The 25722-nt window shown below is 40.4% G+C and overlaps 1 protein-coding gene across 6 annotated transcripts in view; it reads right to left on the reverse strand.

Moving 5' to 3' along the window:
• LOC126914338 (paired box protein Pax-8) overlaps positions 1-11339 on the reverse strand; it is a 196559-nt gene extending 185220 nt beyond the window's left edge. For all 6 annotated transcript variants that reach the window (XM_050718131.1, XM_050718133.1, XM_050718132.1 and 3 more), the window contains exon 1: positions 9984-11339. The gene's annotated coding sequence lies outside the window, so the exon portion shown is untranslated. The remainder of the gene's footprint in view (positions 1-9983) is intronic.
• Positions 11340-25722: the final 14383 nt, after the last annotated feature.

A 25722-nucleotide genomic window follows, 5' to 3' on the forward strand; every position in this document is an offset into this window, starting at 1 on the left:
CAGATTGAAGACAATTTTGTCTTGTTGTACGAAGACAATTCTTTCGTGTTGTATGAATCTATTGTACGTAAACGTCGTATTAAAAGAATTTTTAATGAATTCTCGGAAAGCTGTTTAATTTCAAAAGTTACAACTCCGTTCGTCAAACTTACGACGTTAAACCTTCGTAATACTTGGTAATAGCTTCCAAGCAGCAACTGATAAATCGTAATTACTCAGAAATTACTTGGTGTGCAGGGTTTATCGATTCATCGGCTTTAACAGATCAGTATCATCGGCTTTAACAGATTAGTATCATCGGCACAGGCAACGACTGTTTATCAGCTTTCGCGATATATCGCTTCTGAAAACCATTTCTATCGTAGTGGAGGTGGAGAGCGCGACAGGTGGCTTTTAAACAGATCGAATTTTTTCACTCGACGCTTTTCGTTGCGCAGGCTAATATCGCTACATTATAGATCATGAATCTTTATTGCACCGGTTTCGAGTGCCGGCCGAGAAGCCGCCTTTTTCCGCGGCGGAACTCGTTTTACCCTGAAAACAGTGACCGGTCTGGTTGCAAGCGGCCACCTGCGCAGTATGTAAATGCACGACAGCTAATTTCTAATTCGCGACCGAATGGTTTGCGAGTATACCGTCGTTCCGACTCTCTCGCCCCTCCTGCCTTACGCTTCTACGATAAAACTGTCTCTGAAGTATCCGTATGCTACGACTTTCCGCGTTTTCTTACATTGTTGCGACTCTTCACTATTACAATTGTATTTCACGTATTACGTTGTTCGTATTATCAATATTATCAAGGTTTAACTTTGCGAATTTTGAATCGAAACCCAAGTAGAATTAAAAGTAGGCAATCCTTGGATCTAAATTGATAGAACATCGGTATCTGGTATATTGGCATTTAGTATATTCAACTACATTTTATGTAGCAAGAAAATTGGAAGTTCAGTGAAGCCATAAAGTATATAGGTATTTAATTTATTTATGAAATTAATTTGATAGAAAATTGGCATCTTTGGATTTAGCACGCTCGTGATACATAATGTGAGGAGGAAATTGAAAATTTCGTTAGAACTTTGGAAAAATGTCGGTAAACTACGATTGATAATACTGCATTCGCGCAACTTTCGTCCGTTATTCCACTGCTCGGTCATCAATGGACTACAAAAATATCTCTGCACGACATCCATCAAGCAAAACCACTCGACCACATTTTCTGGCAAGAAGAAGAATCTTCGCTTTTCTGAATGAACAGGTCGCCGTGCATCAATTCGTTTCCCGCGGTGCTAGGACGAAACAAGAGCGATCACTCAAAGAGACGATAGCCACCGGTTCGAAAGCCATCGGAACACGTCTGTTCTACAGAGAGATGAAGTCTTAGAAACGGCGGCGGGCCCGGCCAGTCGGAGGCGAGAGCAATAACCACGCGGTGATCCGAATGACCGGCGGGGCGCCATTAAAACCTCATGATTCGTCCATCAAGCGGCATTTATCTCGCTCTTGGAACGGTAAGAACAGTAATTCCGCTGAAAACGCGTGTTCCCTGCCAGAAAAAGCCGTCTGGGCAAACAGCTAGAGCTAGAGGAATGCATAAGAAACGCGAGTCGGCCGAACGTCTAATTAGACGCGAGCAAAACGACCGGAACGCCCGGTAAGAAGCCGTCTTTCGGTTTAAAACGATCGAAGCGAAAACAAGACCGAATCGCCAGTTTTGGGACGGAAAGTATATAAATTCGAAATTTCGTGAAAGAAAGTGCAGATACGGAAAGAATCTTATTGGTCGCACTGTATTCAGTAATGTGTCTTTATTAGATTTCAGACACTCGTAGAACTAAAAACATCTGTTAGGAATGTCTCCAGTCTGTATTAGAATATAAAGAAATAAAAGCTCAACCCATAGCAATCGCTATAGCAATGAATAACGATAAAGCAATGGCTAAAAACATTAAGTAATCAGTGAAATAAATAAGAAGGAAAAATAAAGTTTAAATATCACTTGGAACTTCAACTACCAGGTTAACATTGACGGGGTATTAAAAATACATTGAGGTGAACAAAAATAGTAAAAACGTTGTGAATCTTTCTAAACGCGATAACGTTACTATTACTATTGATTATAGTACGTGGCAAAGACTATATATATAATAATATACAAGACTACATCAAAATGAACAAATATAATATTTCCAGTTGTATGTAATGTTCGTCCCTAGTTGCGCGTGATATTAATTTCTGCACACGTACACGTGGACATATTACAAAAAACATACCAATGTTCACCAGTTTAAGATACCATTTTTAGATATCATTGAACTGTCGCTGACAAGTAGAGGTTAACGAAAGGAGGGAGTAATTTAAAGGTATCCCGCGTCATGGAGCAACAGTAAAACCGATTGTAGCCCGTAGTAAATCCATCTGGCGAGTCTAGCCGCGTCTTAGATACCGCGAGTAGCTGGCGAGTACGCGGTCAGATATACTAGCCAGCAGCAGGCCGGCCGAACGAGCGCATAGTTGAGGAGGTTTGCAAGTGGAATAGATATATAGGTGGGACGCAATCGGGGCCAGGTGTGGCTCGGCCTGATGCTGGAAGCTGGAGAGCCAAGATAAAGCGGAGCGTTTGTTGGTTCTGTTCGATCGGAAGGTATTTACTTTCTTCTTGCAGGATTTTTGCAGCAGCCGGCGCCCATGTAGCGGAAGATGAGATTAGGGCTAGCTATATTGATGTACGAAGCTTGGAATTTTCGTAGTACTTACGTTCTGTAGCTAGTTAGAATTCTTAACAGACGAAGGTGATTTTGTATAGCATACTGTTTCCATAAATAAAGTAGATACTCGTGATATCCAGTTTGAGTATTATGCATCATAAGTATGTTTATCGATATATTTCAGCGCAGCATTTACATTTTCATGTGTGACTGTAATGGAGCATTTACACCTTCCAATTAGAAAATGAAGTAGGTGTTACGAGTTAAACACCTACCAGCGATAACATGCTGGTAGCAAATCTAACATTTCCATGAACAAAGTGATTGCCGATTATATCTACTGCTTCTACCATAAAATGATATGAATGATATGATACGAATATGTTTATCAGAATACAATGATAATTAGGGAACGAATGAGAAACTATAGCGATGACAAAGTCGATTCTAAATAATAATATTCTCTTTACATTCTGACCATCGCCAACGACGAACACAAAAACTATCAACCCTCTTAACCACCCCATTTCGACAAAATCAGCCGCAAACCTTCATCTAAAATCGATTCTAAATAACGAAATTTTCCTACCACATGTATCGTCCACGCAAATAAACACCATCAACCCTTTAATCACTTCCGTCCAAAAATGTCATTTGAAAATTACGATTTCACGTTCTCCACGACAAAACCACTCTAAAATATTTCATGAAACGATCAGAGGACCCACAAAAGGGTCCCTTAAAAATACACGAACAACTAAAATTCCAAAAATCACAAAAATCCGCAAACGGTCAAGATTGAAAACGGCAAGATCGACGAGCGTGTATGTACCAGCGGCGACTATAAATAGCCTCGAGCTACCTGTGGACGCTCTCGGCCCGGTAGAGTCGCGGGCAGGGCGACGATGTAGCGTGCCACATGCGGCGAGCACACGCGGTTAACTGTATAACCGCACGACGCCGCGCGAGCCGCCGCAATTAACCAGCGGACAACTGGCCGGTCGAGCGGCTAATAAACGAAATAAGAGAAGCACGAGCGAAGAAGCACCCGCGCCGTATCCTTGACATGGCCGCGATCGAATCGGCCACCACCTAGACCGCATTCCTGCTCCACGGTGACAACCGATGAACACTCTCCGACGGTTTGCGATTTGACGCTTCTCTGCTGCCGATTTCATTATTGCGAGGAAATGATTTTGAGATGGAATGGACCGAGTTTGAAAGCGTCTGGGAACGTTTAAGGACATTGGGCGAGGTTTGAAGAACTTTTTCTTGTAGGGTTGCTTCAAGTTCGAGTGAGTTGAATTGGATGGGATTTTGGTAGAAATTTCGAAATATTTGGGAGAATTGGAACGTACTTCGAAGGGACTTTGTTTGAGAATTGAGAAAAAGTTTAAGTGAGATGTTGAGACAAGTTGATGTTGGTTTGCACGAAGTAAGGGACAACTATAGCGAAAGAGTTATGGAATGTTTCTACCAGTTTTTCATTGGAATTTTTATTATTGGTTAATTATAATTTAATACATGTTAGGATAACGTTTAGATAAGAGCTAGACTATCTACCATAGAAATAATGCTAATTACGAGAATAACCGCTGTCATTAAATCTACAATCGGACAAAAAATATGGAAAGAAACAAGTTTGTAATTTTAAATAAGTGTGCATATTTAAGATTGATCAAGATTAATGTCTCACAAGCAAAGATTAAAGAAACAATATAAAGGTAGCGTAATATCTCAAGTATCTATTCTTTGCATCCCTACTATCGTCTCGTTCAACCCTACTATCATATCATCGCGAAGATTAGAAATACTTACATCTCTATAAACCAAACAAGATAAACTAAAGCATTTTCAAATTATCTACAAACTCGATAGCTAGTGAGAAAAAATCACCGATATCTCCCGAGTATCCATAAACTTAAAGAGCAACTTCATCACCTTGAACCCTATTAAAACAGCAATCTTAGTGATCCTAGCTGAATGCTCGGATGATCGCGTTTCAGTCTCACCGATATCAGAAAGATGGCAAAATCTCGAGAAATGGCGGTCGTTGTTCGACGTGATCGCTTCCTTAGCCGCATACCAGGAATACCGCTAATATCACTTTGTAGCCGATGAATGAGTCTATGGAACGGTCTGATGGACGTCAGATTAGATCAGTCGAAGTTTTCGAGACGGTTTTACCGGCGGGACCGCATTCCGGTTCCCGTGCATGACACGTAATAGGTGCGTAATACCACGGTTCGCCATCCCGTGTAATTTCTCGTGCGGCGAGAGAGGATTTTCAGGAAGAAGGTCTCGCATGAAGCCGAGCTCGACGCGCTAGAATCGTTAAGCCGCTAGACGCACGTAAATTTTCCAATAACGATCGCGTCGCTCGAGAAAACGACGCATTAAAGTTGCATGGGCCTTCGCTATCGGCAGCGTCTATCGAAAAATCGCGCGATTAGCCTCGACCATCGATTATCCGTACTGATCGGGCCACGTTACGCCATCGTTCTAATCTTTCAAACAATTTTTCACGATATTCTTTCTTGGGAAAATTTGCGTAGATACGCGAAGCGGAACAAAATATTATAATATCTTTCTCAAATGTTATTAAATGAGAGACAGGAAGATTTAGAGAATAGCGAAACACACGTTTTGCTGAACAGTTAAGCGAGGATGGTATTCCATTAGAAAGAAAAGTCCAAGTGGAAAGAAACTCGTCCACGCAACCTATACCTGTCATTAATAACCGAGCAGTTTTTTAGAGAATTTGCAATGTTCTTATCGGTCAGCCGTGTATTTAAAATTAATAGATAGAAAGTTAGGAACTGCGCGTATTTTGTATCTCTTCTTAAGTGGAATCTTTGGAATCTATCATGGTTGTGGCTTAATCTTTCTTACGTTACGTATAAATGTATGCGTGTACAAGTAACGTGTGTAAGCACAGCGATAGATTGGTAATGGATAGAGAAGCACACGGGAATAAAAATCATTGTGAAATCTAATTACACGATCGGGTCGCGGGAAGATAAACAGGTGCGACCCTCGATCGATCGATTACGAGCGGGTTTGACGGATTGCACGGTGTCGCGGACTCGCAACGAGAGGAATTGTATAGTTCGATGCGAAATGACAGTACAGAATTACTCGGATGTCCAGCTGAGATAATGGTCTTCAAGTCAGGCGAACGTTTGCCGTGTGATTGGTTAAAGTTTCCAGCGACTTGCCGCGCACCACCGTGCTGACGGGCATTATTTATTACGAGCGTTGAACGCTTACGAAGCGAGACAAACGGAATAATCGGTAATCCGAAATTCCACGACTTCGAGTTTCAATTTTTCATTTACGAGATGAAGAAAATTGCTAAAAACTTGCGCTATCGGTTCATTTTCGTTGGAATTTCTCCGTTTCCTTAGAAAATTTGTCTGATTTATCGGATAAATCCCTAAGGAAAGAAAATTCTTAGGAACCTGCTCTGTTTCTTATACATATCTTGATTTTCATTGAAATTTCTTTGTTCTTTTTTTCTCAATTTTATAAAAATCTACTCAGAAGATGAATAAAAGTGACACAATTCTTCGTCTTCTTTTTTCATTTCTGTGGATTTTTATTGAACGATCGATAGTTTGAAATACATACACCGGAAATTAAAAATTTCCTTTAAAACAAAAGGATATAGATAGCTCGAAATTTATATTTCATTCTCTTCGATTTTATTTTGCAATTCTTTGTCTTCTTTGTTCGTGTTCCCACATACAAAATATTGCAGTATTGTTTTTCATTGCGAAAATATTTATATAGAAGAAGAATATCGTTACGTTGGAGAAAAGTAAAGTTTCGTTGGAGGAAAAGGGAAGAAACGGAAAGTAACGCGGAACGGTGCGTTAGGTAGGCATCGATTGGAAAATCGAGATTATGTGGCGCAGGTTGCGAGGAAAAGGTATACAGCAAAATGAATATGGTTGGCGCGTTAAAAAATACAAACGGTGGAATTATAAGTATCGTTAAGCGATGTAACGCACGATGACGCTGTACGATCGGTGCAACCTATTAATCCTAAGGTGCAGCAGCAATCGATAAGACCATTAACAGACCGGAGAGAGGAACTGAATAAGATAGAATTAATAAAGGATCAGCAAATTCGATTGGATCTTTGTAACCGAATTTTGTATGCAAAACTAAACGTTATCCAGACGTTTCTTGTTCGATATAATGAAAAATTATAACAACGAATGCACATCGAGTCGAATCGAGTAATACGATGAGAAATTGCAATCCGATATTTCAGTTGCATGTTAAGTCATATAACAAAGTTACTCGTAAAGAATACAATAAAGCAACAACCCTGCGACGACTAGGAACAAAGTGAAATAACTCAAATGAGTCAACAAAGTGGTTCTTCAATAATGTGGTGAAAAATTGCAGCGACCCTATAATAATCCATCAGGTGCACATAAAGTCAAGCGGAATAATACCGTGAACGATTGCAACGATTCTTTGACAATTCAACATTTTAGTTACGCGTGATATCAAATGGCAAAGTCGCCTTTGAATAATACAGCGAAGAATTGCAGTAACTATGACAACTAATAATAAAGTCGCTTTTATGTTATACAATAAAAAATTGTAAGAATCCTCTACACTTGAAAATTTCAGTAACTCATTCGGTTCACAATATATTCTTCTAAAGCGATAGGAATTTTCCAATACCATTGATTAACAAATTATCCATATTATCCAATCTAATAACAATGTGACACCTAATCCCCTAATACCAATATAACATTATCGTAACATCTATTAGAAGGAACACATGAAAACCTACAAAAACTCCTACACTCATCTGCAAAATTTAAGAAACAAAATCACTGCGTTACGCTTAAATTTTCTAAAAAGACAAAAAAAAATTTCTAACACGAGTTTCGTAATATCAGAAATATAGCAAATGTAGCAAAACGACTTACCGATGCTTACAACATCCCAATTTTACAAAACCTCCAAGTGTCGTTATAACAGAACATCACGACACAATATAGTACATCGGTCATCCCCCTCGTAGACTAATCACTTTAATCGCTCGCCCTAATGTCTGTTATCAATTCTAACGGAAGCCAGGGCACCGAAGACTCCGGGAACCCTTGAGAACCCTATCGTCTGTCAACCCTTGTTCCCTTAAACGCGATCAACGTCCGTCTTTAACGACCACCACCTGACGCAACAACTGCCTCACTCGGAGATAGCAGTTGCCTTGGAAAGCGTGGGCTTGGTAAGGGTGGAAAAAGGACAGATGCCCCGGGTGGCGCGCGATTAGAAACGAATTTCTCAAGAATAATGGGAACCGGTTGAAGGAAACCGGCCACCTCACCTCGCGATCGTTATCCGTTTTGTCTGATCGCGTTCGAATTTTCGATGACGCGCCGAGATACAGTCTAGTCGGCGAGGACGCAGGAAGTCGAGGATGTTGCCGGTGAGCATTGGTAAGAGCAGTTTCTTGCGAGTATACGTATCTCGCGCTCGGTTACATGAATATTCATTTGATAAATCGACGATTGGAGAGGATCGTTAGAGGCCAGTGTACACGGTATCTATAGATTGAATCCGGTATACTTATCGTCGGAAAAGCTCGCACAACCGATGTGCAGTGCAATTAATTTTGTTTTGTGTAATTTCATCGGCGAATAATCGGCGAATTTTACTCATTGGTGTGCGTTAATTTCAGGGTAAATGAGGAATAATTTTTGTATCTATTGTATAATTTTCTATTTGAATCATAGATTAATAATAATCGATGATACGAACATTCAATCTGTGTTTCAGATAAAAATGATATTAATAATGACATTAAAAGACATTAAAAGGATAAAAATGACATTATTTGGAAAATAAAGAAATCCAAAAATATACGAGTTAGATATTTTCTTCAAAGTGGACATTCGTGGAAAATTCCTTTGCGAAGAAGATTCAACCTGTGTTTTCCTCTAGCAATTTCAATAATGGAATCTTAGTTGAAAAATTTCATCTCGAAGATTTTTCGCCTTAGAAAGATGAAACGTCCAACGCATTGGGATAAAAGAATTTGGGATAAAAGTTCGTTATTGATCAATTTATTCTCCTCGACAGTTTTAGTAATCGAATCTCAGTAACGGAATTTCATTTTGAAAATGCTCCGTCTCAAAAGTATGAAACGTCCAACAAATTGAAACGGAAGCCATAGACTGTGTGTTTTGCTAATTCAGCAGGTTGTAAAACCGTTTGAATAGCCTGTGTCTCGCGGGACAGGATCGTTGGGCGTTTATTATAACGCCTGAATCTCGAAGTTTCTGCCGTAATGCGCTCAAAAACGTTGTCAACGAAGCTGTTCTTGATACTTATTACCGCGCTGAATATGCTACTGTCGAGATAAACTAAAACGAGAAGCCCGCACCAAGTGATTCAGTGACGACGCCTGAAAATTTATAGACCCATTTCACATATCCAGATTACGAAAAAAAGGTCTTAACAAACATGAATTCGCGGACCTCGCGTTTTTGCACTTTAAAACAGTTATTGCGTTGGAAATGGCTACTGTTGGTAACTGTACATCGGATATAAAGGAATTCCGTTTCTTATTACGACCCAAAATTTTCTAGTATTCATTTAATATTCAAGCTTCGTGATGCATTTTTGTTAATAAAGGAAAGTTTCCTCCAAAGAGAGAAAATCATTATACGTATATCTTTCGAGTAACGTTTTCAATACCGTTGATGATAACTTGAGTCTCATCTCAGCATCTGTTTCTCGAAAATCATCCTTACCACTTGTCAAAGCTTGTCAGTCATTAACCGCGTTCATAGATCTATCATTATTACGTAGGCGAGCAGTTGCCTATAATCGGCGAATGTAAACACAGAGTGTGCCAGCCTATGTGTGCCCGTTTATGCGTGTGAATTGCGTGCATGCAACTATCGTTGTTCCATTCAGCGTATTCTTACACATACAGATATATTGCGTTTCTATGTTTAATATTTTCCGAGATTTTAACGTTAAACTTTAACTTCAAGCATGCCAAATCTCATTTAAAATATACGTACATCGTCTTATTCTAACTAATCTTTGACTTAAACTTATCAGAACATTCATCGTATCGAGTTGAAGAACAGAAGAGATGCTTATAGAGAAAATATTATTCGTCGTTTCGAATCGAGTCTCTCTAATTTAATTAATTACCTTAAAACTTGGAAATATCAATACGGAATTAATAAGGTGTCTAAAATGAGGAATTTGAGCGGGAGAAAATGACAAACTCACCCGAATTCGAACCGCTTCGTCGTCGTGGTCGTGTTCGCCGTCTGCTTGTATCCCTCGGTTACCTTCTGACCGCGCGTCGAAGTCTCTGAATATTCACTGAACACCGCGGCAACACTTCACCGTTCGCGCGGCCCGTCGCACCGTTCACAGTCGTCTGTCATACCCGCACAGATTCTCCTGGTCACAAGAACAAAATCTCGCCTTTTTATTTTACCTATTTTTATCTAGCAAGTTCTTCGTTGATCATTCGCATTCAAGTTTCTAACCAGCAGAAGCACCGTTCTTCGCAATTAAACAAATCTAACAAACTCAACTCGATTTCTTTATACCTTATCCACAATGCAAGATACGATCTTATCCAACTTTGTACAACTGCCCTGTTAATTATGCAGATCCTGGAATCTTCTTTGGTTCACCAATTATTTTAATCGATGAACCACGGCTTAGTGGATTTCCTCGGGAAAAATTGGACAAATTCCATACATCGCATCCGTCGGTGAACGTCGATGAAGGACGACACCGGTGACGCTTCGTAGACACATCCAAACGAAAGAGATGTTCAATCACCGTGGATCAGATGTTCATTAAGAGTGACCGGCTCGTTGGTCACCGTTGCGCGAAACCTTCCGGATCGCTGGTCCCGGTGATCGCGTGGCTGGACGCGTGTGATGTCAGGGGTGGGGGCGGTGGTGGTTAGAAAGAGGAAGCGTTCAGCGATGATCGCCGTCGGGGATGGCGATAAAATCCACTGACAGGATCGATCACGGTTCTTCGACCAAGAAACGCGCGAACAGCTGACAAGTGTGAGAATTCTATCGCCAAAACTAAACCGTATCGTTCTCCAAACTGATTCGAAGAACTCGAACGACCCTTTTTACAACTCGATATCAACGCCGAAACTCGAAACTGGAATTCACAAGAACAGTCCACAAATCAACATACTCGGAATAATCCCGCGACACCCGAACCAAGTTCACGAAGCATGTTGAGCCACGAAGAAATAATCAACTGCACGAGGTGATAATCGGCGTAGACCAGAGAGATCCTGCTCCTTTATCCAGACTTCCCTTATCTAGATTTATTCAATGATTTGTCGAGACTTAATAAGAGTCGACGACACCAAGGATCGAATGGGTGACGACGATCGATGAAGAAGGACCCAGTTGACAAATGATCCCAGAGGATGTCTGTTCGTGGTTATCCTGGCGAAGGGAGACCAGCCAACGTGGTAGCACAGGATCGGGTCGCCTGGTCCCGCGCTTACGTCCTACGTGTTCGTGTCTACGTTCGCCGTTCTACCTCGTGGAGCGTGCAGCAGGAGGCGTGCTGTCCCGGACTGGACTAGCCTGGGCCCCTGGAGTAGAGAGGGCCGGTCGCGCTTCACCTCCGCTTCACCGGCCTCCCTCCACTTGGACGCGAGCTCTCCTGCCTCTCTTCATCTCTCTCTCTTGCTCTCTTTCTCCTGGCGACCGGCTGGCTTCGTTCGCGTAAGCCTTCGAACGGAGCACCGAGGCTTACCTGTCTCTCTGTCTCCCCTTCTACCGCGACCTCTCTGCGATATCAGTGGGCCGACAGGGAAAGAGAGCCCGCAACGGGGGAGAGAGCAACAAGGAGAGAGAAAGATAGGATAGTCGAGGGGCAGAGGGAGAAGGTAATGATGAAAACGACCCCTCTCTTGCAACTTTCTTGAAGTCCTTTGGTGGACGCTCGTACCACGACGCCCCCACACGCCGCCGCGCGAGGTGTGGAGAGCTTGGTCTATTCTCGACGCGGTTTGGACACTTTGGAGCTGGTCTGCTGACGCCACAACGAAGTATACGGATAATCGAAGAACGAAACGGAGGATTGTCCCGCTTTTTAATTTTGTGGACGATAGTTGGTAGGTTTCGCTTGCTGCTCTTCTCTCGCCGCGGTTTCCACACTTTGGAACTGGTTTGCTGAATTGGAGTGATCAGTTGTGCAGCGTTGTCTTCAGGATCATTCAATAGCGCTCATGATAAGAATTGGTTGGAAAATGTTTTTGGAACGTTTGATGCTGTCTAAGACGCTAGATTTCGATATTGAATTGTGACGAGCCTTATTAGTAGGCACATGGTTATTAGGTATTATAGTAGGCATATAGATATAGGTAGGCAGATAGATATTTCATTGAATTGGACAAAGTATTAGACATATTTTATTGCAAGGAGTTTGTGATCCGTGAATATGCAGTTAACTGCGTGACAAAATGACTCAGATCCACAGATCGAATCTCATGTTCTTTATCGAGGCACAACATCAAAGGACCAACTGTCGTCACTCTATTAAATTATTCATTAAGGCTAGTCGTAAACTCTGTCGTATAATATATATTCTTCTGCATCCCCTCGTCATAGAAAAGTATTTGTTCAAAAATAATTGTTAGACATAGAAAAGTTACCGAAGATCGAACGAATAAGACTAAAAAAAAGATGTTTGATCGTTCGAAATTTGTATCAAAGACGTTCGTGTGTCCAAAATTGGACGTCGATCGGGAGGTCCACTCGGAGTTGTTCACACCGTCACCGTTATGGGCGGAACAGAGCGGAACCACGCTCGGTGCACAGTACAAAACTTCCCTCCCTTCACGGTTTAAATTGGACTTTGGCCAAAGTCGCTGCTTCTCGTTTATATTCCTGCGTCGCTGCTTATAAATCAACGCGCTCGTCCATCGAGCCTAACGAAGCGCGTGGGCGTGTGAAACGGATCGAACGGAAGGCCATTGAATTTTTGTATAAATTTCTCTGGCAAACTGTCGAGACGCGCAGGATATGACCGGTGGCAGTTCGATTGCGGAAACGCGATATCCCGACGATATCCTGCCGCCGATCTTTTCTGTTCTCCACTCGTGATGTCCATGGAATGTTTTAATTTAAAAACAGCGTGCAGAATTTATCGCTGAAATTAGGTTCCGATTAATTATTCTGTATGCGTACATTTTACAAATACGAACGATAAGGAGCTGTGAGTAATTAAAAGTTATGTCGCCAATTTTGTGTCATCGAAATTGTTCTGTTATTTAATTTTGAGGTAAACATGTATTTTTTTCATTCGTTTTATAAACTTTTTAAAATTTCGCAACATAGTATGTAGTCATTTAAGCGGTAATTAACTGATTTTTAAAATAACTCCTTGTCAAATACTATACATATTTCTCAATTTCAGGTTTCAAATTAAAGTATATTACATATACAATCTGTCTTTGTTGAGTAGAAATCATAATTCATATTACAACTAGACTGTGACGCGATATTATAAAGAGATGTTAATTTTCAGAAAGAAAACTCTTCGAACCACATATTTAAATCTATATTCTTCTCTAATAAAATCAAATTAAAGAAAAATTCATTAAAGAAAGAGTATAATGAAATCTTTCAGTTATCTTAAAAGAAGAAAAAGCAAGAGAACGATAATATACGTCTCAAACGTCAAGCAAAAGAAAGCTCTTGATTCATACAATGCTGCGCTCTTAAATCGTTGCAGAAAATATAAAAAAATCTTGCCCAGAATACTTTCCATAGAAAATATTCCATAAATATACGCAGAACAGAAAATATTCCATGAATATTCTTAAATATTCCATAAACATCCATAATGTGCTACGATCTATAAAGACGAGACTTACTTGGAACATAACATATCCGTAATTAATTCTTAACGTATTCGAGGAAGCATTAGCCTCGTTTTGCCCCCGAAACTCGATGGCAGACAGGCCTCGTAGAATATTAAAACGTCTCGGCCGGCTATTTAACGATGTGCGTACCAGATGAAAAGTCGAGCACACGCATCCTGTCCGGCTGGTTCAACGGTCGCCGGTGTAAAAAGGTATATGCTCGCAACACCTCGGATAGTTATGCACCCCTTTTGGTCGAGACGGCCAGCCTGCAACAGTTCTAATAGCGGCCGCCGCGTTCTATCTTCCGCTGTTCGTTGCACTTGCTGAAACAGCTGTGGCACCTGTTCCTCCTGGCTGGTGGCGGCGTTGTAAGGTGCAACGTTCCCTCGTCGCGTTTCCACTCGTTCGACCCTGTAATATCCGGAATAGACGATTGGTCCCGCGTTAATGCTAACCTCTGCTCGTTTCCTTTCCTCCGACTCTAATAGCTTTTTACTAGCTTCAGACGCATTCGTCGAATAGTGTGAAGAAATTGAAGATATTTGGAGAATTCAACTTAGATTCGAACGATCATTGGACTATTTCAGATGAGATGTGGTTAGGCTTGATTGATCGCTGCGTAAGAATTCAGTGATATACATTCGCAGATGTATTTTCGCTTCTTTACTCGCTAGGTTTCTTTGTCGCGAGTTATCAAACGTCATTAGCCATGGGATTCGAGAATTCCTCGAATATTGCTTTCGTTGTGCCTTCGATAAGAAATAGGTCACGCATCAAAAGATTCTATAGATAATAATCAGTCAGGTTTCCTCAGCCTGGATTCATAGAATCGTTCCAATTTAATGTTTTTGAGCATATTCCACAATATCAGCGCGTTCTTTGACTCCTGAAGAAGCTACCTGTGATATATTAACGAAACATTGGCGATGTAATTCCTATTAGATATAACTCATACTTGGCAGCGATCAATTCTAGCAACATGGCTGCTTTACGCCAATTTCCCTGCCACGTTAAGAACATTTATCTTTTTCGTCTTCTACGGAATCTTACCCGCTCGAAATGAATAAGAGCGGTCAAACCCATACGTATAAAATATCCATGAAGAACGCTTCCACTATAAAGTTACAAGTATCCCCAACACCGCAGTCTCTTGTAAAACATGAACAATCTAACTTAACTTCTAACCCCTCGCTAATAAACCCTCTGTCCATCGACTTAAAACTCTTTAGAAAGAAAACAGGAACAAAAAAGAAGGAATTGTCCATTAGAGACGATCGTAAAGTTTCCGGGGGTGGAAGCGCGGGAAACACATGGTCGAAAGTACCATAGGGAGGAACACGTGGATCAGCTGGTGTTCGCCGTGAACTATCGAGACATGTTCGACCGTTAAACGCCCTTCGCCGTTCGCGAAGGTGAGCACATGGCTCATACGACGACTAGGGGCTCCTTCGAAGACACGCACGTTCCTCCTTCCCCTGTGTGTTCTCTTATTAACGGCATGCGTTATTACGGGGATGGATAGTAACGGCCGCGTCAACGGTCCCGGGCACCTGACGCCTTGTAACGAGTTGGGCCAGGCCAGAGGCGGGGCCCTTTTCGTCCCTTTTCGTCACGATCACGTCGCCAGCTCGTTCCACGCAACACCGGTAGCCACAGCCTTTTCTTGTCCGATGGTTCTTTCTCTTTCTCATCGGATGGTTCTTTCTGTTTCTTGAGCCAGATATGGAGAAGATAAAGGGACAACGACCGTTCGCGAGCGAAAGGACGCGTTTAAGTAGGTCTTTAGGAATAAATTTATCTAGATCTAATAAATATTTCTGTATAAGTGTATCTAAGATCTAAGAAGGAACAATCTAATAGGAAATGGATCGATGGTTTTAGATAAGTAAATAGCGAGGGGATATTTGAATAGACTGCGAATAGTTGGGGCAAAGTTTGATCCAAAGATGTGTAAGAATACTAATGATATGTGAAAGTATATAAAATGTGAGTAATTAGTTATTACTTGAAGAGTGGAACCAATTTTTATTTAAGTACCTCTCTAGTTATGTTGATAAAATTATGAAATTGCATAGATACCCGCAGTCTGGTAACGAGTTCTTTGGAATTCGATAGAAATTGCACTTTTTAGGTGCCTGTAATATGTTTGAATGCTCTTGGAAAATGTTTCATCAAATATGTGAATTTTTTATTTGATTTGGAAAGATCGTCAGCCGAAGTTCAAGATCAACGATATTATGTTTATGTTCTTTTTATCCAATTAGAATAGAAATCATGAATTTGAACACCTTGTCGTCGAGTTTGCTTTGTTAATCCAAAATGCAGTGTAACTACTTTATGAAAAATACTTAATGGAAAAAGAATTCCATATGTGTGTCATCGCGATTAATTAATACACAAGAATATACCTCGATATCTTTCCAATCATAGCGTGTTCGATTTCAGACAACCCGTAAATCTTCTCGAACGGCCGTAATGGATCGAATCCACGCCGTCTAGCAAATTAGGCAGTTGGACGCGGCTATTAAGCATCGGAACACGGGGATAATTCGCAGGGAGGAGATAATTCCGTTGGCTCGAGCAGGAGGATAGAGATCGTTTATAGGCTGAGGATCGAAATAGACGCTCGAGGCGAGATGTGAACGCGTGAATTGCCACCTGAGAGGATGAGGGGTCCTGCAACTGGACGAGATAAACGCATCACGTTCGATGAGACAGGGGAAAATGACGCTCGCAGGGGTGTGCAACGTGTTGTTTCGCCCCTGAACGTGCCAATTGCCCTGTTGATAGTGTAAATGAAGTGGTCAGCAAAACAGAGAATGAAAAATCCTGACTACAAGTATCAATTCTGATTGCTGGCGTGTCAGTAGAGATAAGAGAAGCGTTTTCTGGGTTTGTGAAGGGGCGTGAACCGGTGGACGATGTGCCCTGTGGACGCCGATTATGTTCGTAGCGGTAGTGGTCAGTGAGGAGTAGAAAATAGAAATTGGAAGTACCTGTTGGAGTGAAAGCAGGCCGTTTCGTTTGCGGTGGAATGGAAGTTTTGATGCGTCGATGTGTATCGTTGGATCGTCGGAAGGACAGAATCCACGGTGTTTGAAATAAACGAGAAATTAATGTGAAAATTAATAGATTGTGACGCAAAATTTCAAACGTTAATTAAGCTTTGAAAATTCGATTTTCAACGTTACTTCAGACCTCTTTAAACCTTCCTTTCAAAAACCCTTGTCCATTCTTCGTACCTTCAACTCTAATTCCGAATGCAAACCACCAATTACAACCACTCTTCTTACCAGTGATCAATTTCCGATATATAAATTATTGTTTTTTTTTTTTTCAAACACAACTCTGAATACTGACAATTCCAGCTAACATTCTCACTCCAGTTGATTACAGTTGCTTATCAGTACACCAGAACTTTTATTTCAAAATTCCTCTAGGCTCCACCAACCATTATAACCTTATCTAACACAGCCAAATCAATCCCTCGAAGAAGGATCTCTAGCGAGCGAGCCGCCATTCTGCTCGGCATAACTTAAACAGCATCAAGATGTCTGATATTCGCGTTGCTCACGACGATAGAACAGCACGAAACGGTGTCGAATTACGTGAAAACTCTCGATGGCAGATTAGCAGAAAATGGATCGTCGCGAGCCAGAGTGAACCGCTTAGATCGATATCTGACCGGGAAAACGATTCCTGGAGCAAATGTCGATGTAATCGTAGGTCAGCAAATGTAGCACCGCCAGCAGGTGCACCTTTCTTTCTTTCTTTCTTTCGTTTTTTTCCCCTCTTTCTTTCTTTCAGCCCTGCCGGACGTAGGGTAGGTAATGTCTTTCAAGCCAGCCTCGTGTATCCAACCACGTTCCCTTTTTTTACTCGTTCTTTCTTCCTTTCGCGCTCCCTTCCCTCCTCCTTCTCCATTTTTTCTTTTTTTTTTTTACTCTTCTTAGCTCGTACGTGAATTCATTATCGTCTAGCAGCTCGCGAGAATTCTTATCCCCGGATCTGCGAGCCCGGTTTATTAATTATACTTGTTCCACGGCGTAATGTAGTTAGCTACCGATAATTGGTGACTGATAGGGGAATGTAAATTCATGGGACAGAGCTTAATTGAGTGGCCGTTTATATATAGACTACAGATATCGAATTAGGACCTCGAAAAGTCTGCAATATTTATTTGCTTTAATAAAATCGAGAAACGTAAGCTATCATTATATTTTAATAGCGAAGATTATTATACATAGTTGCTGTTACAATTAAAGGTGCAGTGTACACATACATCGTCGTTCAAAGGTATTAGGGCACCTGCTACTTTCGTATGGGGTAGCAAGAATCGATCTAAATTATCAAGAAAAGTATCCGAGCAAAATAACAGGTCAAGATGTGCGATAAAAGTTGACGGAAACTGTACGCAAGAATTGCAAAAAGGCAACGAATTAATGATTACGCTTTGAACCCACGATGTTCGAATCCAAAAATTGGACAGTTTTGGAATCAGAAAGTTGAAGTAATTGATTTTGAGAAATGTTGGAATTATCTTTAACAAGATCTATAAAGCATCAAAGAAATTAATTGATATTAAAGACGTATATACCATTGAGAATATTTGGATAAAATATTAATACTTTTTGAAACTAGTCTATTGACAAAATTGATTCATCTGTTCACCGATAGGTAAGCGTAATGAGTAGTTGGTTCGATGAGAAAGTACCGGAGAGAAGATCGGTGAATTCAGAGCGTAGAATAACAGTTTCGCTACGAAATCACTGAGCCACGCGATGCAGTATGATCGGGACAACGAGAAAACAATTTCCTACGAACGGGAATTGAATCGATTAGATTCCATTATCTCCTTTTTGTGGCTTACCTGGTTCGACCGAGAAAGTAGTAGAAAAACCGTGTCGTCACTGTCGAGCACATCGTTGAGACAACTAGAATCTGTTATAGATAACATTGTGAACAGTCACCTTTACAGATCTAAAACATGAGATCTTATTTTTGAAAAACTTTTACAAAAATTAAGTATAAACTGAACGACCCATTGAAAATTTTGCTTTCATTATCAATTATTATTCTTTATTTACAAGATATATATATATATATATATATACATATACTCCGAGTTATATGAATAATAAAGATTAATTATTGATCTTTTAAACGGCTGGAGATTTCAGAAACAACTGGTCTCTGTAATCCCCATAAATTTTTCTATTTATACGTAATTATTAGTCATAATTGTTCAGAAACGTAGAAAGATTTTTGTTAAAATATTTTGTATCGGTCTCCAGTGTATCAATACGATTTCTTAATTTTTACTGTGAGCTGAAAGGAGATCGAGCGACGGTGAGTTCGCACGATTTGAGGGTGTGAATATTGTGATCCAATAATTATAGAGAAAAATATAAAATTTTCTATAAAAATATGCTAATCTTCGATGTATTAAACCAATTTCTTAATTCTTAACGTAAAATAATAAAATATCTACTAACGAACTTGGACGATGAAAGTGTGAATAATCGTAATTCCATAGTTGTATAAAAAGATACAAAGATTCGTATAAAAATACATCGATCTCAAATGTGTTACATCAATTTGCTAATTTCTAACGCGAAGCGATAAAGAATCGACTAAATACGAATTCAGGTGATGAAGGTGTGAAGATCGTGACTCCATAATTATTTTTGAAATTTAGAAATTTTTGAAAAAAATACATCGGTCTCGAATGTGTTAAAACAATCCCATCATTTTTATCCTGAAATAATAAAGCACCGACTAAGGACGAGTTCACGTTGTGATGAAAGTGTGAATACGGTGGTCCCATTTCACGTTTTGGTCCGACGGTACGCTACTTATCGTTTCAACGCCTTCATCGGTATCTTTTGGCACCGGATTACGCAGCCGCTGGCAACATCCCATGTTCGTCGTTGCTTCAGTGTAATGAGAAAATAACACGAAATTACACACCCCGATCGAGCGTGGCACTAACCGGTCCGCCACGTTCGGTCCCCGGATTTTCAAGCGGCATGGCGCGGCGAACAGGAAGTTGAGGAAGGTCTCGGCGTTCGTTGGCAGCTGCGTGAAATTTATTCGAAATTCCAGAATTTTTAATTGATCGACCGGTAAACGGGCTGCCCAACTTTCAGGAAATATTCTTTTTAAGAGCCCATTGCATTTCATAATTATATGTTAGGCGAAAATTAAGAACGTCTACAAGGATGGAAAAGTAGAAATTGAATAGAAATGGCCCAGATGCTTGTGGATACTAATTGGTTAACTTTTCGTTAGATAATTCTAGGCAAATCATTTAAATAGACAAAATATTTAAGCTTTAGATGAGTCTTCGATTCTTTTCAAATATTTCAAATATTTATAAACAAACGGATAAGAAATTGAGAAACGAGACAGCCTCGTGAATGTATAAAGTGGAATGATGCAGTACACGCGAGATCATCTCGATTCTTAAGTGATTAAGCTTCAAGATTTAAAGAAGTTTCGTGATACTTTACAATAAAAATTGATTGTTACCGAAACAAAAGAAAATTGTGAATATGAAATTACGAATTAATTAGCTTAGCTAGTTACATTACGAATCGTAGATTGAGTTTCATAAATCGTCTGGATTTCTTCTCCGTCGTAAATAAGAAGGAACAGGAACAGCGTTTCGCTAATGAATAAATCCTGAATAACGAGCAGCTTGTGCATTTCTTCTGGTTAAAGTGTCAAACGTAAAGACGTTGTTAGTCTCCTAACGACCTCTTAACCAACCTGTCTCTCCTATCAATCGACCAAACACTTGAGTGTTTCTCGCTCGCGGCTACATTTATAGTGGACACTGATCTCAGGTGTTGCACAAGACGACATGACGTAAACGAGCACGCGTATGCCTCTTCATGTGTAATATCAGTGATCGTTTTTTGATACGCATATATCAAATCCTCGGCGACTAACGACAGTGAATAAGTATTTAACAGGGTTTTATCGAGAGTCGTTTTAAATATATCATCCTGATATATATTATTACGCTTCTTTATAATCTTTACGATACCGCATTAAGCTCTAGATTTACGATTTACTTCAATTATTGTCAATAACTATATCATTAAACGTTCCCTTAGTTTTCACCAATCACCAACCCTCGATCATCATCTAAAAACCACTTCAAACTTCTAAGCAATATCATCGCAATTCCTGTTGTCTCATAATACAACTTTAAAACAATCTTACACAATCTTATGCAACAGTCTTATACGACTCTCCAAAATAATCACTACGGCATCGTACAAATATCTAAAAATTACTATCATTCTCAACCTTCAGCAATTCACCAATCTACAACCATCGGCCAAGGGCTTTCTCAAATATCTGCTACAAATTTATATCCAATGTTATTCCAATAATTGTAATCTCGCAATACCACTGTAAAACAATCCTACCTACGTAACCTGCCAAAATACTATGATCCTGCGCATACATCTAAAGACCACGTCAAACAACTAGCTAAATACTTTAAACCAATATCCTTTCAATTCCACTTGTTTCATAAATCAACTCTAAAACAATCCTATGCAAATCCCAGTATAATCGTTGCAAACGTTCCATGGACATTCCATGACCCCGTTTACAACCATAAATGAAGGACCCATTATCAGAAGCTGCCGAACTCTAAAACAACCCTATGCAAATCCCGGATATAATCATTGCAAAGGTTCCACGGACAATCTACGATCCCATTGACAACTATAAATGAAGGACCCATTATCAGAAGCTGCCGAACTCTAAAACTACCCTATGAAAATCCTCAATGTAACCATTGAAAACGTTCCATAAACATTTTACGACCCCACTCACAACCATAAATGAAGGAACCATTATCAGAACCTGCCGAAGCATCATTTTAATCGAAGGATAAAGTAGAAGCCGCGATCAAAGTTCGCGACCTGGTCGGTGACCGTCGTGGCTACGTAAGCTCCTCGGGGTCCGTGGTGGGGTCACTCTCGTGTCGTGTTCGTGGAGGGAGCTGAAGGGGCCCGAACCACGGGCGGAGGGAGAGGGAAGAGGGCCCGGAGGGGCCAGAGAGCAACGGCGAACACGGCCGCGGGTGATTACGTCGCCTGTCGGCGCGGAACTGTCTCCTCCTACCCGCGGCGCCCACCGTGCTCCGATTGGCCAGGCTCCCTGCCGAGGAAACGTACACCTGGCTTCTCCTCGTCTCTCTCTCTTTCTCTCCTTCCCCCTTTTTCTTCTCCTCTTTCGTCTCATCCGGGGCCCGATTCTCCGTCTCGCTTTTTCGAATCGCGTTCCCCCATTTCTTTTTTTTTTTTTTTTTTGCCTCGTAGTCCTCGTAGTCGCTGCCCCCGAGAACCCTTCCTCGTAAGTTGGTCCTCCTTGTTGCCTGGCGGCGACGATCTTCGTTCTCTCTGTTTCTCTGAGACGCAGCTTATTCTGCTTTCTTTACGTTTCGTTCACCTTGGCTCCCTTTCGTCACCGGGCCTGACCACCGCCACCATGGCCGCTTCCGCTTTCAGAAACGACGCAGATCCGGGGATGGAGTTCGGATAAATCTCCTCGAGCTTGAACACGTTGCCGAGGGGAGCGGTTAAGGAGATAAAGGATGCGACCACTCGAAATCTGTTCGGACTGATTTGAACGGGTTTTTTTAGGCGGATCTTTCGTGCACCTGTTCGGCACCGTATCCTTTGCCATTTACTGGGTTGAACGGTCTTTTAGGTGGGAGCAAATGGGGCTTTCAGGCAGACCCCTCGGTTCGAACGTTGCTTGTTCTTCGGTCTCCTTGTTGTTGAGTTTAGTGAGTTTTTAGATTGATTTGAAGAAGCGTTTCTTTGATACGAAAGTAATCGTAGTATCTAATTACCTGGTTGATCGAGCACAACTTAGTTGTTATACAGATCGTTGTAGGTACTGGGATTTTTAGTCTTAATATCAAAATTTAATGATAAGCAGACATCAACTTGGAATTTCTTCCATCTTCTTCGAATCGTCCTCCAGTTTGAATTTAATGGATAATGTTTAAGACAGTTCCAAGTAACTTCCTCAGTTATTTGAATTAATAAAGAAATCTTGCCTGTCATAAATATGTTAAACTATTCTAAAATATTTTAACTACTTCGTTGATCGATTCTTCATTTCTAATCCCAAACTTAATAATTCCAGGAATCAATTAATTTATATAGAAGACCATCGAGGAAAATATGATAGATGTCGTGCCTTGAACATATCCGTTTTTTTCTACTGGAATATTCCATCATTTGTCGCAATACAGTTTCCTAAACGTAATGTCTACAAACATGTCGAAAGAATCAAGCTTCTCATTCGAGAACTATACCATTAAATCTTACTTCATGACACCATCCTATCTTCAAGATACCATAAAGTTAACTCTCTGGACTGAATCCATATGCTTTGCACACTCTATAATGCAAATCGTATAAAACCAACTTGCCCAAAATATAAAATTTCGATTGCCACAATTTTTCAAACGTCGTCAATGCTTGGCAAACATGGTCAACACAAGGGATTCGATTTATCGGATTTATTTGCGGAGAACGTACGAGGAGGAAGGGAAAGATTGAAGACGTTCTAACGTGAAATTACGTCCGGTCAAAAGACTCGCGTGCGCTGGTGTTGCGGCGCACATGCGCGAGTCGTCCGAAGCGAATTTATCGGGTCGCATCGCGACCGTTTGCACGCGATTCCGCGCGGAATAGCGCAGCGCATGCAAAAGAAATTTCACTCCCGTAACGAAGTGAAAATTGTGCTCGACCACCTCCGTTTTCTGTATAAATGATAGCCCAGCGTTAGACGCATCATCCTACTTTCGTTTCAGGCGGATGCTACGAGCCAACGAGAACATTCGACAACCAACAAAGCAAAGTCCCTTTCCTGCTTTTAATTCTTCTATCTATACTCTCGCCAACGATATCTAAATTTTATAACACCCTGAACATAATTTATTCATCCAAAAATGTATCCTCCCGCTGTAGCGTATATTCTTCCATTTCTGTAAAAAAGTAAGTTACCTTATTCTCACGTTAAGACCAGGTAACTATCTTTACGTTACTCTCACGTTGGAACTAGCTGATGTGAAACTAAAATCAATTTATAACTGTTAATTGATTGATCTCGTAATTAATAAAGTGATCGATTACATAATGATTGAATTAACAAATTTAGGAAAGTCATAAGTTTCGAATAGAATCGTAATTAAATTAACCTCGGTCGATAGACATGAAAAATTTGCTGAGAGTCTGTAACACGATGGACTTTGTTTTCATCGATTTCGTCGAGCGTTAAACGTTTTCTTGGCCAAGTGACCGTGACACACCTCGCAGACCCGGTGGTACGCGCCGCGGGATCGATTTACCCGAAGCGATTCTTCTCGTGGTGATCCAGATCGAACGACTCTCCCACGGCGAGGATCTTAGCGAATTGTGATTCTTCCTAACGGATGATGACCACGACAAACGGGCAAACAACGATGCAAAACCAACCGAGAAGCATCGGTCGTACTGGGAAGCGCTCAGTTGTCATCGACGTTATTACCGTGTCGAAAGAAAATTACCTAACGCTTAAACTTACTGCCAACGAAGACTCCACCGTGATCATCTTATTACACGAAGGAATTTGTGAGAATCAGAACGATGATAATAGGAAATGTCGATACTTAATGTCCCTTGGTGGTACTCTTTTTAATTAGTAAATCAGAATTCTTAGAAGATTTCTTCTCCTAAGTAATAATCGTGAAATGTAATAAAAAGTTATAGAGAGAAGATCGGACGTTATTTTCGTAAATGCGAATGGTAATTGTACTATTTATACAATTACTAATACCTATATTTTATTGTATAGTAAAATGAGTATACTTTACTATACTGACTTGTTCTCTGTTTTTTTAAATCAAATATAGTGCGTGATATTTATTTATCCACTTACACGTTCTTTAAATTATTTATTATTTTATTTAAAAAACCATATTTTATCAATCCTCGGTACAGAAATTCGATACTGGCCTATTTTCAATATATCAAAGTATTAAACAAATATCGATCTCCTAAGGAAATCACTAAACTGCGAATGTTTACGCATTTATGTGACATTTAACCATGGAAAAATGGAAAAATATTTAAGTCCAGAATAAGATACTTATCGTAATAACTAAACCATGAAGCATATCTTTATATTCATAAGAATACCAATTCTCAGAAACATCTCATAAATGTAATACGAAACAATATCTAATCTATCAAAAGCACTGTTAACAAATTAACGAATAAATATCTCGTAAATTTGAAAAAAGAATTTTTAATAATTTGAAATTAATGAAATTAATATCCATAATAAAATATCATTCGAAAAATCACACGCGTGTCGGTTGGCCAATAGTTGGCAGCTAATAAACCCAGGCAAACGATCACGTTGAAAGATCGTGTGATCGTTAACAACAGGCTCGATAAATCCAACGCCTCGTCATCTACTTTACGAGTTGTGAATTCCGGCAGGCGACATCTATCTGTAGGGATCGCGACACGACCAGATACACGAACAAGTTATTGCAACAAATTCAGATAGGAATCGGTCTGATCGCATTCGCTCCCGTTTCAACCAGCCCCGGGACAGCCTGATAAAGTTTAGGAGCTCGTAGTCGGCACGCTTCTGAAAACAACTTTGCACCTGGTCGCACCTGTCCATCGATAGGATCGTCGGCGACGCGTGTCCACGATCCACGACCCACGATGTGCGAGGAGAAAGCAAATTTACCGGACGTTGAAGGTATTTGTTTAGCGAGATATAAGATATCGTCGCCGAATTCGATGATTTAGATGATCGGAAGCGAAGGTTAGCTGCGTCGGTGGCGCCCATTGTGTGGAGATTTTGTGGAATCGTATCATAGATCGGCGAAGATTATTTTATTTTTGCTTTTCTCGAGATTCCTTGATTTTGTTTTATTAATAAATTTTTTTCGAACGCGAAATCCAGTATCGTGCAATGACTTTAATATTGTCTTCACTAGAGCATCCCTTGGATTATAAAATATACATACATAAGTATTATGTTTTATGAGATGTTCTAAAACGAAGAGTT

Source organism: Bombus affinis, chromosome 3, assembly GCF_024516045.1.
Source record: "Bombus affinis isolate iyBomAffi1 chromosome 3, iyBomAffi1.2, whole genome shotgun sequence".
Lineage (NCBI taxonomy): Eukaryota > Metazoa > Arthropoda > Insecta > Hymenoptera > Apidae > Bombus > Bombus affinis.